Here is a 17,633-nt window from a genome sequence, read left to right as displayed (position 1 = left end):
AAATGAATGAAATAGAAGAATAAATGCATAAATAATGAATGGATGAATGAATAGAGGAATGAATACATAAATGAATGAATAAATAGAAGAATAAATGAATAAATAAATAGATGAATAAATACATAAATAATGAATGGATGAATGACATCGCTGAATAAACAATAAAAATAAACAGGTTGAAAAAGATGAATAAATGAATGAATAAATAAATTAATATATTAATTCATAAGTAGATGAATAAATAATTGGACAGGTACATAAATAAATAAATGAATGAATGAATAAATAAAAAAATGAATAAATAGAAGAATAAATAGACGAATAAATAAATGAATAAAATAGATGAATAGATACATAAATAATGAATGGATGAATGAATAAATAGAGGAATGAATACATAGATGAATGATTAAATAGACAAATAAATGAATAAATAAATAGATGAGTAAATACATAAATAATGAATGGATGAATGACATCGCTGAATAAACAATAAAAATAAACAGGTTGAAAAAGAGGAATAAATGAATGAATAAATAAATTAATATATTAATACATAAGTAAATAGATGAATAAATAATTGGACAGGTACATAAATAAATGAATGAATAAATAAAAAATAAACGGGGCGAAATACATAAATAAATGCATGAATAAATAAATGAATACACGAATCAAAAATTAAATATGAAATTAGTCGAATAAATAGATGAATAAATAAATAAATTAATTAATACATAAATAAGTAAATAGACAAATGAATAGATGAATACATGAACGAACAAATGAATACATAAATACATGGATGAATACATAAATAAATAGATGAATAAATAAAGAAAAAGACAAGTTAATGGTTGAATAAATACAAATAAGAATACACAGGGGGAAATAAATCAATAGATAAATGAATAAATAAATGAATAAAATATTTGCCATGGGCCACCATTTTGTTTGTTTGTTTGTTTTTTGCTGTATTGTAAGATAGCAATTAGCCGTTTAGGATGAAAAGAGCAAAACAATTTGTCGCCATGACGCCGGAGTGAATCAAGCTCATTCAATTTCAAAATCGATTAGTCCAGGGGTTGAACTCATATTTGTCAACCGTGAGGACCTTTTTTTTTCCCGACATCAAGGGTGACACCGATCAATCTGAGACAAAACAAACAATCGCTGTCCGAGAAATGCATTTTCACGCCGGGCGTACAACTTACAAAACGTCTCCGCCCGGGTGACCGACAACTTTTTTAGGAGAAAAAAAAAAGAGCGGCTAGTGATCAGAGCAGTTTTCGCTAACTATGATTGACTAGACTACTAGCAGTGTCTGAAATAACGTCTGCCCAGACGCCCGTGGCGTGCAACTTTTACGCCGGGCGTACAACTTACAAAACGTCTCCACCCGGGTGACCGACAACTTTTTTGGGAAAAAAAAACGAGCGGCTAGTGATCAGAGCAGTTTTCGCTAACTATGATTGGCTAGACTACTAGCAGTGTCTGAAATAACATCTGCCCGGACACCCGAGGCGTGCAACTTTTTCCGTCAGGCGTATAACTTACAAAACATCTCCACCCGGGTGACCGACAACTTTTTTGGGAAAAAAAACGAGTGGCTAGTGATCAGAGCAGTTTTCGCTAACTATGATTGGCTAGACTACTAGCAGTGTCTGAAATAACGTCTGCCCAGACGCCCGGGGTCTGCAACTTTTACGTCAGGCGTACAAATTACAAAACGTAATTTGACCGACAAAATCGGAATAAATGATTCCGATTTCGAAATCTTTGTTCGATTTGGAAAATTTTTGAATTTCGGTTCGTTTGGCAATTTACATACTCGGCACGGCAGCCAATCAGAGGCCTGCTTCGTGCTTTCGGAAAACATTTCCAACGGAGCTTTTGCGCCATCTTGTGCATTTTCTGGGCGCTACATTGGAGTCCAGACGCCTCAAATTGATACGGAAGGACTTCTTTAATCGATTGCAAACATTTACGCTTTCCTCTTCAGAACTATTTGAATCATGTTCATAACTGGATGAGTAACAAGAAAGCATCTTCTCCCAATCTGAACTCTCTGAAGCCATTGTTTTGATTCTGGAGCAGGGCAGTTTGTGAAAGGGTATCCTGGCGTGACGTCATGAACAAGGGGGCGGGACTTTCTGAATCAACCTTATTTTGTGGCAGTTTTGGTACACTTGAAGTCATTTTTATTGGTGTTTTGCTTTTGACGAAAACTATCGGCCTGCGTTGTTTTGGGTATTTTAGATGCTATAAGATGTTTTTTCTGATGTCAAAAAAATGGTGTCGGTTGTCCTTTTTTTTTTTTTTTTTGCGATTAGTCGTCTTATTGTGTTTCAAGTTGTGAAAAATGGGGCAGGCAACTTTTCAGAGTTGTCTGCCTTGGTGTCCGCTAACTTTTTGTCATGAGTTTTTGACACTGAGATGACATATAGGGACGGGTATTCTGTTTGCACGAGGCCCGAAGTCGCCACCGCCCTTGGGCCAGAAATCCATCACTTTATAAGTGGAAAAGGGGGTTAAGTCGGGCATGGACACGCTCGGGTTCACCAATCTCCCACGATAAACGAGGACACGGCTGAACGGCGGCGCCGTCGTGGCCCAATCGTCATTCTTGACATTCTGGCCCAAAACCGGCGATGGGAAAAATCTGGTTCGAGTATGACTCTCGTCACCGTCGTACGTTGAAAGTTCAATGGCGCCGCTTGAAAATGACTCACCGGGAGAATCGGATTTGAAATACGACCACTCGTCTCATTAGCGCAGTCGTCGCGCTTCCATGTTAGCGCAAGTCGGCGTCTTTCGAAAAGGAGCCTCAGGAGCCAGCGGAGAACGGGTTGGGGAAACGTGTACATGCCGAGAAACGTGTCAGAGGCTTTGTCGACCAATCTTTTTGGTTGTTCGGTGAAAAGCTTTCTTCAGCCGCACTTCTTTGAAGCTGTCGGACGTTTCGCTTCTTATCCAAGAGGCTTCGTCAGCGAGCTAATTTTTTTTGCTGGTAGTTTTGGCCCTTTATTTATATCCCTACTGTCCAAAGGTGGCGGTGCCAGACCTCTGCTATGATAGGTCCCTACACTCAGGTTGGGGGGAGCAGAGGACTATTCCCTGCGGCTACACTGATTACTTCTATTTTCCTGCCTGAGTATGGGGTCTACAACTGCCCTGATGGCCCCATTTGCTCTGGTATCACCTCATCAGCATAACTCAGCCTATGTTGCCTCAGAAGTCTGTTGTATGAACGATCCGAATTAAACTTCACCCCACCATGGCGATTTACTGAAGGGTTTTGCTGTTTTATGAAAATTGCTTCTTTTACTCCCCTTCCAAAGCATCTATGTTCTTTCGCTAAGATGTTAACCTCATTGTCGTCAAATGAGTGGTTGCTAGCTTTTAGTTGCAAATGTACTGCAGATTGAAGCCCACTAGTATTATCCCTGCCATGTTGATAGCATTTTTGGTTGTTGTTTGGTTTGCCAACGGGCACATGTGGGCCATGTGGGAAATTGTGCGGGTATCTTGGAAAACCCGCTCAAATACAGGTAACATCCGACTTACGACCACCCATACTTACGACCACGACATCCAGACCCCATTTAAAAAAAATGTAATTCTACTCCTGGCGCCGCAACGCGCTAGCAGCCTGGCAACACGTACGTCAATTTTGGCCAGCCAGCATGTCCCTCTCGCACAGCAATCGACCGCGTGATGGCACCAGAAGGGAGGGAGTTTGCGTGTCATTTAGCCTCCGAGTCATGATTCAACATTTTGAATTTATTTCAACTTACAACCATTTTGACTTGCGACCGTTTGGTCAGAACGTAACTCGGTCGTAAGTAGGATGTTACCTCAGGTGACATCCGACTTACGATTAGCTTGACTTACGACCACCCATACTTACGACCACGACATCCAGACCCTATTTAAAAAAAAATTGTTGTACGCCTGGCGCCGCAACGCGCTAGCAGGCCGGCAACACGTACAACAATTTTGGCCAACCAGCATGTCACTCTCGCTCCGCAATCGACCGCGTGATGGCACCAGAGAGGGGGGAGTTTGTGAGTCATTTAGCCTCCGAGTCTCTATTCAACATTTTGAACGGATTTCAACTTACAACCATTTCGACTTACGACTGTTTGGTCGGAGCGGAACTCGGTACTAAGTAGGATGTTACCTCAGGTGAATTCCAATTTATGACTAGCTCGACTTACGACCACCCATACTTACGACAACGACATCCAGACCCTATTTTACAATGTTTAATTATACGCCTGGCAATGCAGCACGCTAGCTAGCAGGCCGGCAATGCATACGACAATTTTGGCCAGCCATCATCTCACTCACGCACAGCAGCATCGGCGTCAGCCTCAGAGTCTGTATTCACCATTTTTAATGGATTTCAACTTACGACCATTTTGACTTACGACCGTTTGGTCGGAACGGAACTCGGTCGTAAGTCGGATGTTACCTGTATTTGACGGCAATGTTCGCAACAAAAAAAAAACAAACAAAGCAGACATTCCGAGTGCATGCTGGCAATATGTTTTTTTGTGGGTTTCTCGTGGGTTTTACTCGCATCGACGATAAACAACAAACAGACTCACCGCGGGTAAAGTTCACGCTTCCCATCGGAAGAGGCAGCGGCGGCCCCTTTTCAAGCATGCAAACTGCTTTTCCCTGAATTTGGTTCGCCGGGATGACTAAAAAAACAAGCACTGGACGATCCGGGAGGCAAGTAGATGACAAACGTTAATGTCTCCGACTAATCCGCTGCGCAGTTCTGCGGCGCTGAAAAACTTTGGGGAAACCGCCGCCCGGTGGGGGGGCAGGGCGGAGGGGGGGGGTTTCAAAGTCGCCTCGTTTCCCGAGAATCACTTGCGACGAGTCTTGACCTTTTCCATAAGGACTTAACGGAATGATATCAGAGCAAAGTGGAGCAGCATGAGGAGGTTGGGGGAGGTGGCGCAGGGATGGGTAGTGGGGGGTTTCGCCTACAGATGTGTCGGAATCCGCCAAAAATTCCAACGCGATTCCGATCCGCTCGCTCCGCGCGTGAAAAACAGAAGCACACCAAGCAGCCTGGTTGCACATCGCCGAGTCGCCTCCTGTGTCGCCCCTTCCCCTCCCTCCTTCCCCCTCCCTCCCTCTCTCTCTCTTTCGCTCGTCCTCTCGATTCTCGCACACAAGCATCCTTCTGTACGAGGTGCCCGAAGGGGGAACTCGGAAACGTGGGCGACGTGGAGCGAATGATAGCAAGACGCCGTTTTGTCCATCCGTCGGCTCCCACGCTGTCCTCCTTTCTGAGTGCAACCTTTCAAATGTTAGCATCCAAAATATAATTGGAGGGAGGAGAGGATAAAATGTGTTTTTTGAATCGTCTTTACTCACCAAATACAGTGATACCTGTATTTGGCAAAAAAAGGCAAAACGTTTGTCTTCCAAACAATTATTCCACATAAGAAACCATTAAAATGAGAATAATCCGTTCCGAGGTCCCAAAAAAACATCATTTTCTACTAAGTAAGCTTTAAAACTACACAAAATAGACCTTATTTTATGTATAATAAATGTGCTATTGTATTGTAATGAAAGAAATAAACTGTAATGTATAATTAAAAAAAACGTGAAACTGAAGTAGACACATTTTTGCATATCATCTGGCAGTGAAGGAGTTCAGTTGTACTGTGATACCTCAGCTTACAAACTTAATTAGTTCCCAGAAAGTGTGTGTAAGGCAAAGTTCATCTTCCAAACATTTATGTTGCATAAAAAAATTAAAATGTGAATAATCCGTTCCTAGTATACTAGTATAATAAATATGCTGTTGTATTGTAATGAAAGAAATAAACTGTACTGTATAATAGAGTTGTTTTATTTACCTCAGTTTACAAACTTAATTGGTTCCTAGAAAGTGTGTGTAAGGCCAAAAGTTTGTCTGCCAAACATGTATTTCCCGTAAGAAACCATTGAAATGAGAATAATCCATTCACAGTTCCCCATAAAACATAATTTTCTATGAAATAAGCCTTAAAACTACACACAATACACCTTATTTTATGTATAATAAATATGCTGTTGTATTGTAATGAAAGAAATAAACTACTATATAATAAAGTCGTTTTATTTACCTCAATTTACAAACTTAATTGGTCCCCAGAAAGTGTGTGTAAGGCGAAAAGTTCATCTGCCGAATAATTATTTCCCATAAGAAACCATTAAAATGAGAATAATCCGTTCCCAGGTCCTCATAAAACATAATTTTCTACGAAATAAGCCTTAAAACTATGCAAAATATACCTTATTTTATTTATGGCTAATAAATGTGATATTGCATTGTAATGAAAGAAATAAACAATGGATCGTCTTCCAAACACTTAGAAAAAACAAAAACTTAGACTTTCTTCTTTCATCGGAAATAAAGAGTTAATTCCTAAGTTACATGTGTCTGGAGTTATCTGATCTTGAAATGGGGGCAGCCGTACAAAACACAATACAGTGATACCTCAGCTTACAAACTGAATTGGTCCCCAGAAAGTGTGTGTAAGGCGAAAAGTTCATCTGCCGAATAATTATTTCCCATAAGAAATCATTAAAATGAGAATAATCCGTTCCCAGGTCCCCATAAAACATCATTTTGTACTAAATAAGCCTTAAAACTACACACAATATACCTTATTTTATGTACAATAAATCTGCTAATGTAGTGTAATTAAAGAAATAAACTGTAGTGTATAATAACGTTGTTTTATAGACCTTTGTGATGGTTGTTGATGTCGATGCCTCTTGATGATATCCGAGTGAAGTTGCTGTGCTTTCTCGGCGAAAATACCCTCGCTCACACTGTCCCCTGCTAGCTGCTTTTCATTAATCCAAATCAACAGCTAAAGTGTTTGTGAGCTAAGGTATCACTGTACTGGATTCTTAACATTTTAACAAGTGTACATAGTTAAGACACTTTTGGAGCCGCAGCTCTCCTCTAACCACATATTTATTGAATGTTTTGTCAAAATGTAGCATGTAGCCAATGGCTAAGATGGTTGTCTAATATCGTGGGGACCTGCTGTGTGTATGTGAGTTTGGATAGAACACCGAAAAACGATTGTACAGTGATAACTCAGCTTGCGAACTTAATTGGTTCCCAGAAAGTGTGTGTAAGGCAAAGTTCATCTTCCAAACATTTTTTCCCATAAGAAACCATTAAAATGAGAAGAATCCGTTCCCAGGTCCACATAAAACATAATTTTCTATGAAATAAGCCTTAAAACTACACAAAATAGACCTTATTTTATGTATAATAAATGTAATATTGGATTGTAATGAAAGAAATAAACAATGGATCATCTTCCAAACACAGAAAAAATAAAAACTTTGAAGTTTCTTCTTTCATCAGAAACATATAGTTAATTCCTAAGTTGTATGGGTCTGGAGTTATCTGAGCTTGAAATGGGGGCAGCTGTACAAAACACAATGCAGTGATACCTCAGCTTACGAACTTAATTGTTTCCCAGAAAGTGTGTACGACGAAAAGTATGTCTTCCAAACATTTATTTCCCATAAGAAATCATTAAAATTAGAATAATCTTTTCCCAGGTCTCCATAAAACATTTTCTATGGAATAAGCCTTAAAACTACACAAAATAGACCTTATTTTATGTATAATAAATTTGCTGGGTACCCCGAAGTAACTGAAATAGATAGAAAGCTACCTGGCTAATAGATAGCTACCTAGATACGTAGTTGTGTTATGTTCATTCTGTCTCCTTATTATTTGTTACAAATTAGCTAGATAGCGATTTAGCTAATACATAAGTAGCTAGATAGCTAATTTAGCAAATAGATAGGTAGCTAGATAGCTCGCTAGCCAGCTAGCTAGATAATAGATAAATGTGCTATTGTATTGTAATGAAAAAACTAAACTAGTGTATGTATAATCAAGTGGTTTTATTGACCTTTGTGATGGTCGTTGATGTCGTTGCCTCTTGATGACATCCGAGTGAAGTTGCCGTGCTTTCTCGGTGATAAGACCCTCACTCACACTGTCCCCTGCTAGCTGCTTTTCGTTCTTACAATTTAAGATAATTTTTTCAACCTCTTCTATTGCCCAAGACCGTTGCATACGACACCTAGAAACACCCTTAGCCATGGTTAACTTAGCATACTGATAGTGGGACGCAAAATCACACAAATCGTTGGTGTTTTTCGATGATCTCCTTCTTCTGCTCAACATACATTTTCTTTTGTGTCCCATAATAGCAAAAGTACTCCACTCGGAAACAAACCACGTCTGCACTCAAAGAAAGTGTGTGCGGAAGACTAGTGCTCCGTGTGGTTTGGTTCGTCCGCCCAAAACTAGTTCGTCCGCCAAGATTATATTCTCACGAATGTAATGTTCGTAAGGCAAAAAGTTTGTGAGCTAAAGCGTTCGTAAACTGACCTATCACTGTTTGTCGAACACACAAAAAAATTGTCTCCGGTAGAAGAAAGTGTAATGTTTTAGTCATAAAAATGTCTTTAGTTTTTTTTTTTTTTTTTTTTGTCTTCTTCTGGTGGACACAAAACATGGATAGGTCAACCGTCAACATCATTGATGTGACGGTCACGTCACATCAACGGTGGTAGGTAGTGTAGGAAAAATATATATATATAAAATATTATTTATAATAATAATAATAATAATCCATTTCATTTCTAAGCGTCTTTCAAAACTCTCATGGTCACTTCACAGCATATCGCCAATAGAAAGCTAAATAGAGAGAAAGCTAGCTAGTCAGCTCGTAGATAGCTAATAGATAGCCAACAGATAGCTACCTAGATAGCCGGCCACCCAGATAGCTTTATAGCTAGTAGATAGCCAAATGATACCTAGCCACCTAGATAGCCATATCGCCAATGGAAAGCTAAATAGAGAGAAAGCTAGCTAGCCAGCTCATAGATAGCTAATACATAGCCAACAGATACCTACCTAGATAGCCAGCCACCCAGATAGCTATATAGCTAATATATAGCTAAATAGATAGAAAGCCAGCCAGCCAGCTAGTAGATAGCTAATAGATAGCCAACAGATAGCTACCTAGATAGCCGGCCACCCAGATAGCTTTATAGCTAGTAGATAGCCAAATGATACCTAGCCACCTAGATAGCCATATCGCCAATGGAAAGCTAAATAGAGAGAAAGCTAGCTAGCCAGCTCATAGATAGCTAATACATAGCCAACAGATACCTACCTAGATAGCCAGCCACCCAGATAGCTATATAGCTAATATATAGCTAAATAGATAGAAAGCCAGCCAGCCAGCTAGTAGATAGCTAATAGATAGCCAACAGGTAGCTACCTAGATAGCCGGCCACCCAGATAGCTTTATAGCTAGTAGATAGCCAAATGATACCTAGCCACCTAGATAGCCATATCGCCAATGGAAAGCTAAATAGAGAGAAAGCTAGCTAGCCAGCTCATAGATAGCTAATACATAGCCAACAGATACCTACCTAGATAGCCAGCCACCCAGATAGCTATATAGCTAAATAGATAGAAAGCCAGCCAGCCAGCTAGTAGATAGCTAATAGATAGCCAACAGATAGCTACCTAGATAGCCGGCCACCCAGATAGCTTTATAGCTAGTAGATAGCCAAATGATACCTAGCCACCTAGATAGCCATATCGCCAATGGAAAGCTAAATAGAGAGAAAGCTAGCTAGCCAGCTCATAGATAGCTAATACATTGCCAACAGATACCTACCTAGATAGCCAGCCACCCAGATAGCTATATAGCTAATATATCGCTAAATAGATAGAAAGCCAGCCAGCCAGCTAGTAGATAGCTAATAGATAGCCAACAGATAGCTACCTAGATAGCCGGCCACCCAGATAGCTTTATAGCTAGTAGATAGCCAAATGATACCTAGCCACCTAGATAGCCATATCGCCAATGGAAAGCTAAATAGAGAGAAAGCTAGCTAGCCAGCTCATAGATAGCTAATACATAGCCAACAGATACCTACCTAGATAGCCAGCCACCCAGATAGCTATATAGCTAATATATAGCTAAATAGATAGAAAGCCAGCCAGCCAGCTCGCAGATAGCTAATAGATAGCCAACAGTTGGCTACCTAGATAGCCAGCCACCCATATAGCTAATGGATAGCTAAATAATTAGAAAGCCAGCCAGCCAGCTAGTAGATAGTTAATAGTTAATAATAATGGTAGTAATAATGATGATAATAATGATGATAATGACGATGATGATAATGACGATAATGATAATGATGATAATAATGATAATAATAATAATCCATTTCATTTCTAAGCGTCTTTCAAAACTCTCAATGTCACTTTACAGTCACAGGATAAGTTTTTCTGTGGGTAAGCAGCGACAGCCACACGCGCCAGCATTCACTCAACACAAAAGTTAATAGATAGAAAGCTAACTAGCCAGCTAGGAGATAGCTAATATATAGCCAATAGATAGATAGCTATCCACCTAGATAGCTCCAAGGCTAATAGCTAGCTAGCTAGATAGTTAGATAATACACCGAATGTCACTATTAAATTCACAGATAGATAGCTAGCCAGTTAGTAGATAGCTAATGGATAGCCAACAGAAAGCTGGCTAGATAGCTAGCCACTTAGATAGCTCCATAGCAAATAGCTAGCTAGCTTCACTCAACCCGGAAGTAACTCAAATAAATAGAAAGCTATCGAACTAGCTAATAGTTAATCAATAGCTAGCTAGATATGTATATATAGCTAACATCTGGCAGCTAATAGATAGCTGGCTCGGTAGCCAACAGTAAGGTCCAATTAATCCGATTTTGAGTGAGGCAAAACATTGTCGGTGTTTGCGTTGATGTCACAATTGAAGCCATTCATTTGCTTTCTCTCAGCTGCGCCGCCGCTTTAGCACTGCTAATTTGTGTCCCATTTGGAGACGGGGGGGTCGGACCGTGAAAGCGTCCTTGGTTCTAACTGACACCTTCGAGTTTTCTTTTCTGGACCCCAACCTCTATTTGAACAGTCGTCATCTTTGCCTTGATGTAGCGACAAGCATGTTTCTGATGTTTTGACCGCGCTTTAGCATGACAAAAAAATCACACGTTTCAATCTTAAAATGATTTTTCATCCATCCGAAATGACATTAACGAGTCGTGCATTTGATAGCTAGGCCTTCAGTAGTGCTATGTCCGAATCAATCCAAATCTGACAGTACCCACATACACAAAAATTCAGTGGCGAGCCGTGTATTAGCTACCTAGCTGGCTATCTATTTGCTATCCATTTGCTATCTATTAGCTAGCTACCTAGCTGGCGATCTATTTTCTATCCATTTGCTATTCATTTGCTACCTAGCTAGCTATCCATTTGCTCTCTATTAGCTAACTACATAGCTGGCTATCTATTGGCTATCCATTTGCGATCTATTTGCTATCCTTTTGCTAACTATTTGCTATCTCTCTATTCTATTTGCTATCTATTTATCTATCTAGCTACCCAGCTAGCTATCAATTTGCTACCAGTTTTCTATCTATTAGCTAGCTATCTAGCTAGCTCCCTATTTGCTATCCATTTGCTATGTATTTGCTACCTAGCTAGCTATCCATTTGCTATCTATTAGCTAGCTACCTAGCTGGCTATCTATTTGCTATCTAGATAGCTACCAAGCTAGCTATGTATTTGTATTGGATTGGATTGGATTTGCCTTTATTAGTCTCACAGTGGAGAAATTTACATTTGCTATCCATTCACGATCTTTTAGCTAGCTACCTAACTGGGTATCTATTTGCTATCCATGTTCTATCTATTTGCTTTCTATTAGGTATCTGGCTGGCTATCTCGCTATGTACCTATCTATCTATTAGGTATATGGTTATTTAGCTAGTCAGCTAACTGTCTAGCTGGCTATCTATTAGCTATATGTTAGCTAGATGATACGGTAACCCGATTAATTTGTAGCCACAACTGGTAGCAGCAGAGAAGGCTTTGCAGGCCTTGATGGTCCGCCACTGATAATACGGTATCCCGATTAGCTTGTAGCCACAACTGGTAGCAGCAGAGAAGGATTTGCAGGCCTTGACGGTCCGCCACTGATGATACGGTACCCCGATTAGCTTGGAACCATATAACTGGTAGCAGCAGAGAGGGCTTTGCAGGCCTTGACGGTCCGCCACTGATGATACAGTACCCCGATTAGCTTGTAACCACATAACTGGTAGCAGCAGAGAAGGCTTTGCAGGCCTTGATGGTCCGCCACTGTTGATACAGTACCCCGATTAGCTTGTAGCCACAACTGGTAGCAGCAGAGAAGGCTTTGCAGGCCTTAATGGTCCGCCAATGATGATACGGTACCCCGATTACATAGTAGCCACAACTGGTACCAGCAGAGAAGGCCTTGCAGGCCCTTATGCGCCACCCTTGTTAAATTGTGAGCGACTACTTGGACTCTCCAGTTTAGGCATCGTACATTGTCCGTAATCCCGAGCAGAGTTTGACTTCCTTTGATCGGAACTTCCAAATTGTAATCAAAGTGTCACTCAAATTCCTGAAATGATAAATTGAACCCGACAAACTTTTTGTCCCAGCGTCCACAGAGGATGAGCGACTATCAGGGGAAGGGGGTGGGCGGTGGGGGGTCAGCCGAGGTCGGTCTGAGCAGAATCGATACCCAAACAGCATCAGGCTCAGACGCTATCTTGGGAGAGGCTTATCCGAACTGACTGATGTCTTCCCGGACATTCGCAACCTTTCCGAGGGACGGACGAGGACGCAGCATATCAGACCGTTGGACGGGCGACTGGGTGAAAATATTCCCCTTTCTCACAACTGCTGACAATCATAAATTCTCCAGAGTCAACGCTGGACAAAAAAACAAAAAACGAAAAGCTTGCTCGAGTAATGTCAGAGATGTTCGATCGGACACTGTGGACAAAGGCTCGGACACAGAAAGATTGTCTTTTACTGCCGGCAGGAGACACAGTCATTCATGACAGGCGCCTGAATTCTGCAGCCCTCTGCCAGCTAGACAGTTAGCTAACTAGCTATATAGCCATATAGCTAATACATAGCCAGCTACATAGCGAGCTAGATAGCCAGATTCCATTTCTTCTCCTCCTTCAGCCATTTTGGCTTGACAAAATCGCTATTAAATCAACACAAAAAAATATATTTGCTTATGCAGCGCACTACGGATACACTGTGCTAGCTCTGGCCAGTATGCGCTTATCACTGGCGGTTTGCGATTAGAACAGTTTTTGCAAACTGATTAGCTAGTGACGAGCTAGTTTACGAAAACTCTGACGCTGACCAGCCCCTTCAAGAAGGCCTTGCTACCCCTTTTGGCTTGCCAATTCGAAATCTGATTGGCACACCGCATTTCATTCGACCGGGCCTGCAGAACTGATTGTGAAGGCGTACGGGTAGATTTCGGACCCTGGTAACAAATGATGGCTGAAATCTGATTGTCGTGAATGTTCAATGCGTAAATATGAAAACACACGTCTGGTTAGTAGCAGCGCAACAGGGCAAAAGTAATGAAAGGACGCTAAAAGACAATTTGGAATTATTTTAAAAGATATCATGGACAAAATAGAATTCACATCAGTCCGTGATTCCGATATTTTTAGGCCAGCAGAGAAGGCTTTGCAGGCCACTTTTTAGTCAATGCTAAAATCAATTTTTTTTGCCTGAAAGACAAAATCTAAAATGGCTGCCAAAAACAACACTGTGTTGTTTTTGTTTTGTTTGTTTTTGTCCATCCCCGACAGGAAAACGAGTAGTAAATAGATAGCAAATAGATAGCTAGCTAGGTAGCCAGCTAGCTAGTTAGATAGCGAATAGATAGCCTTATGAAATAATTCCAAATTATCCTTCAGCTTCCCCATGTAAACGAGCTAGAATGAAACAAAACTGTGTCAGCCGTGATTTGTCAGCCGAAGGTTTGTCTGCCAAACATTTATTTCCCATAGGAAACCATTACAATGAGAATAATCTGTTCCCGGGTTCCCATAAAACATGGTTTTCTACTAAATAAGCCTTAGTGCTCAAAATGGAGGTGGGGGGCACGTCCAGGCAGCATGTGAAGTGACCCAGGTGGCCCCCGTTCGGCTGACAGCGATAATGAGAGACCGAGAGAAGCGAGGTTTTATGACAACGGTGTGGAACGTGGAATTTTGGGGGTGGGGGGTGACATTGCATGACTCAGCAAAACGCGTGCCGCCATTATCCGAAGATTTACGGGCGCTTTCAGACAACTCTATACGCTCCGCCGCCGTAAGTGGAGGTGGTCGCTTTTGCGTTACGAATCGACTTCTTGGGACGACTGAATCGTTTTCTTACGACGACTTGGACGTGACGCCGTCAACAAGGGGGAGTGGGGGGGGGGGGTGATGACTTTTGCACTGCGCTGCCCACCGGATGTTTATTTATCGCCACGTTTCGGCCATCCTGCTTTGAATCTTCCTCTTTCTGTCAAAAAAATGATGACTCTTGAAACATTGTGCATATATACAGTCATAGCTCAGCTTATGAACTTAATTGGTTCCCAGAAAGTGTGTATAAGGCGAAAAGTTTGTCTGCCAAACATTTATTTCCCATAGGAAACCATTACAATGAGAAGAATCTGTTCCCGGGTTCCCATAAAACATAGTTTTCTACTAAATAAGCCTTAAAACTACACAAAATAGACCTTATTTTATGTACAGTGATATATCAGCTTACGAATTGAATTGATTCCCAGAAAGTGTGTATAAGGCGAAACTTTTCTCTGCCAAACATTTGTTTCCCATAAGAAACCATTAAAATGAGAATAATCCGTTCCCAGGTCCACATTAAACATCATTTTCTACTCAATCAGCCTTAAAACTACACAAAATATACGTTCTTTTATGTACAGTGATACCTCAGTTTACGAATTTAGTTTGTTCCCAGAAAGTGTGTATAAGGCGAAAAGTTTGTCTGCCAAACATTTATTTCCCATGGGAAACCATTACAATGAGAATAATCTGTTCCCGGGTTCCCATAAAACATAATTTTCTACTAAATAAGCCTTAAAACTACACAAAATATACCTTATTTTATGTACAGTGATAGCTCAGTTTACAAACTTAATTGGTTCACAGAAAGTGTGTAAGGTGAAAAAGTTTGTCTGCCACACATTTATTTCCAATAGGAAACCATTACAATGTCAATAATCCGTTCCCTGGTACCCATAAAACATCATTTTCTACGAAATAAACATTAAAACTACACAAAATATACCTTCTTTTATGTACAGTCATACCTCAGCTTACGAACTTAATTGGTTCCCAGAAAGTGTGTATAAGGCGAAAAGTTTGTCTGCCAAACATTTATTTCCCATGGGAAACCATTACAATGAGAATAATCTGTTCCCGGGTTCCCATAAAACATAGTTTTCTACTAAATAAGCCTTAAAACTACACAAAGTATACCTTATTTTATGTACAGTGATAGCTCAGTTTACGAACTTAATTGGTTCACAGAAAGTGTGTATAAGGTGAAAAAGTTTGTCTGCCAAACATTTATTTCCAATAGGAAACCATTACAATGTCAATAATCTGTTCCCTGGTACCCATAAAACATCATTTTCTACGAAATAAACATTAAAACTACACAAAATATACATTCTTTTATGTACAGTGATACCTCAGTTTACGAATTTAGTTTGTTCCCAGAAAGTGTGTATAAGGCGAAAAGTTTGTCTGCCAAACATTTATCTCCCATAGAAAACCATTACAATGAGAATAATCTGTTCCCGGGTTCCCATAAAACATAATTTTCTACTAAATAAGCCTTAAAACTACACAAAATATACCTTATTTTATGTACAGTGATAGCTCAGTTTACAAACTTAATTGGTTCACAGAAAGTGTGTAAGGTGAAAAAGTTTGTCTGCCAAACATTTATTTCCAATAGGAAACCATTACAATGTCAATAATCCGTTCCCTGGTACCCATAAAACATCATTTTCTACGAAATAAACATTAAAACTACACAAAATATACCTTCTTTTATGTACAGTCATACCTCAGCTTACGAACTTAATTGGTTCCCAGAAAGTGTGTATAAGGTGAAAAGTTTGTCTGCCAAACATTTATTTCCCATGGGAAACCATTACAATGAGAATAATCTGTTCCCGGGTTCCCATAAAACATAGTTTTCTACTAAATAAGCCTTAAAACTACACAAAGTATACCTTATTTTATGTACAGTGATAGCTCAGTTTACGAACTTAATTGGTTCACAGAAAGTGTGTATAAGGTGAAAAAGTTTGTCTGCCAAACATTTATTTCCAATAGGAAACCATTACAATGTCAATAATCTGTTCCCTGGTACCCATAAAACATCATTTTCTACGACATAAACATTAAAACTACACAAAATATACATTCTTTTATGTACAGTGATACCTCAGTTTACGAATTTAGTTTGTTCCCAGAAAGTGTGTATAAGGCGAAAAGTTTGTCTGCCAAACATTTATCTCCCATAGAAAACCATTACAATGAGAATAATCCGTTCCTAGGTCCCCATAAAGCAGTTTTCTACTAAATGAGCCTTAAAACTACACAAAATATACCTTCTTTTATGTACAGTGATATATCAACTTACAAATTGAATTGATTCCCAGAAAGTGTGTATAAGGCGAAACTTTTCTCTCCCAAACATTTGTTTCCCATAAGAAACCATTAAAATGAGAATAATCCGTTCCCAGGTCCACATTAAACATCATTTTCTACTCAATCAGCCTTAAAACTACACAAAATATACCTTCTTTTATGTACAGTGATACCTCAGTTTACGAATTTAGTTTGTTCCCAGAAAGTGTGTGTAAGGCGAAATGTCCGTCTGCTAAACATTTATCTACCATAAGAAACCATTAAAATGAGAATAATCTGTTCCCAGGTCCCCATAAAACATCATTTCCTATTAAATACGCCTGAAAACGACACAAAATATATCTTATTTGTGTACAGTAATACCTCAGCTTCTGAGAGGAGTCGCTTGAAAAGGTGGTGGGCAGGGTGCGTGGTTCTGACCGCACGCTTTCAGCGTCAAGCGGGAGCAGTAATTACGGACATTTTTTATGTTTGCTCTTTATAAGACGAGACGGACGGGTCAAATGTTTGACAACGGTCGGATCAATAGCTTGAAATATCGGAGGCGCTTCCTGTGCGAGGATTGCGGCCACCTTATTGATTCCTTTCAGGTGACATCAATTCCGAAGATAACTTGACTGTCGCGGCGGGTTAGCGAGAGCCATCGGTCAACAGAGGGCCTAAAACGCCACCGGACTAATATCTAGCGGCTCTTTGTAATAATAATAATATAATAATAATAATAATAATAATAATAATAATAATAATAATAATAATAATACATTTCATTTCACTAATACTAATACTAATAATAAATTTCATTTCTAAGCGCCTTTCAAAACTCTCAAGGTCACTTTACAGTCACAGGATCAGTCTTTCTTTGGATGAACAGCGGCAGCCACACGCGCCAGCGTTCACTCAACCCGGAATAATTCAAAAAGATAGAAAGCTAGCTAACTAGCCAATAGAGTGTTAGATAGCAGCTAATAGGTAGCTAATATGTTTCCTGACTCAAATAGCTC

The 17,633-nt window shown here is 39.9% G+C and overlaps 2 protein-coding genes across 7 annotated transcripts in view; one reads left to right on the top strand and one right to left on the bottom strand.

Annotated features, from left to right (window-relative positions):
* LOC148895281 (BMP/retinoic acid-inducible neural-specific protein 3-like) overlaps positions 1 to 5,099 on the bottom strand; it is a 59,492-nt gene extending 54,393 nt beyond the window's left edge. For both annotated transcript variants that reach the window (XM_089001655.1, XM_089001656.1), the window contains exon 1: positions 4,614 to 5,099. The gene's annotated coding sequence lies outside the window, so the exon portion shown is untranslated. The remainder of the gene's footprint in view (positions 1 to 4,613) is intronic.
* LOC148895280 (protein CFDP2-like) overlaps positions 1 to 17,633 on the top strand; it is a 251,007-nt gene that overhangs the window by 232,512 nt on the left and 862 nt on the right. The gene's annotated exons all lie outside the window — the stretch shown is intronic.

Source organism: Hippocampus bargibanti, linkage group LG07 (genome assembly GCF_051943395.1).
Source record: "Hippocampus bargibanti isolate YZ-2025 linkage group LG07, ASM5194339v1, whole genome shotgun sequence".
Classification (NCBI taxonomy): domain Eukaryota; kingdom Metazoa; phylum Chordata; class Actinopteri; order Syngnathiformes; family Syngnathidae; genus Hippocampus; species Hippocampus bargibanti.
The sequence above is the reverse complement of the archived record's forward strand: the minus strand, read 5'-3'. Positions and strand labels throughout refer to the sequence as shown.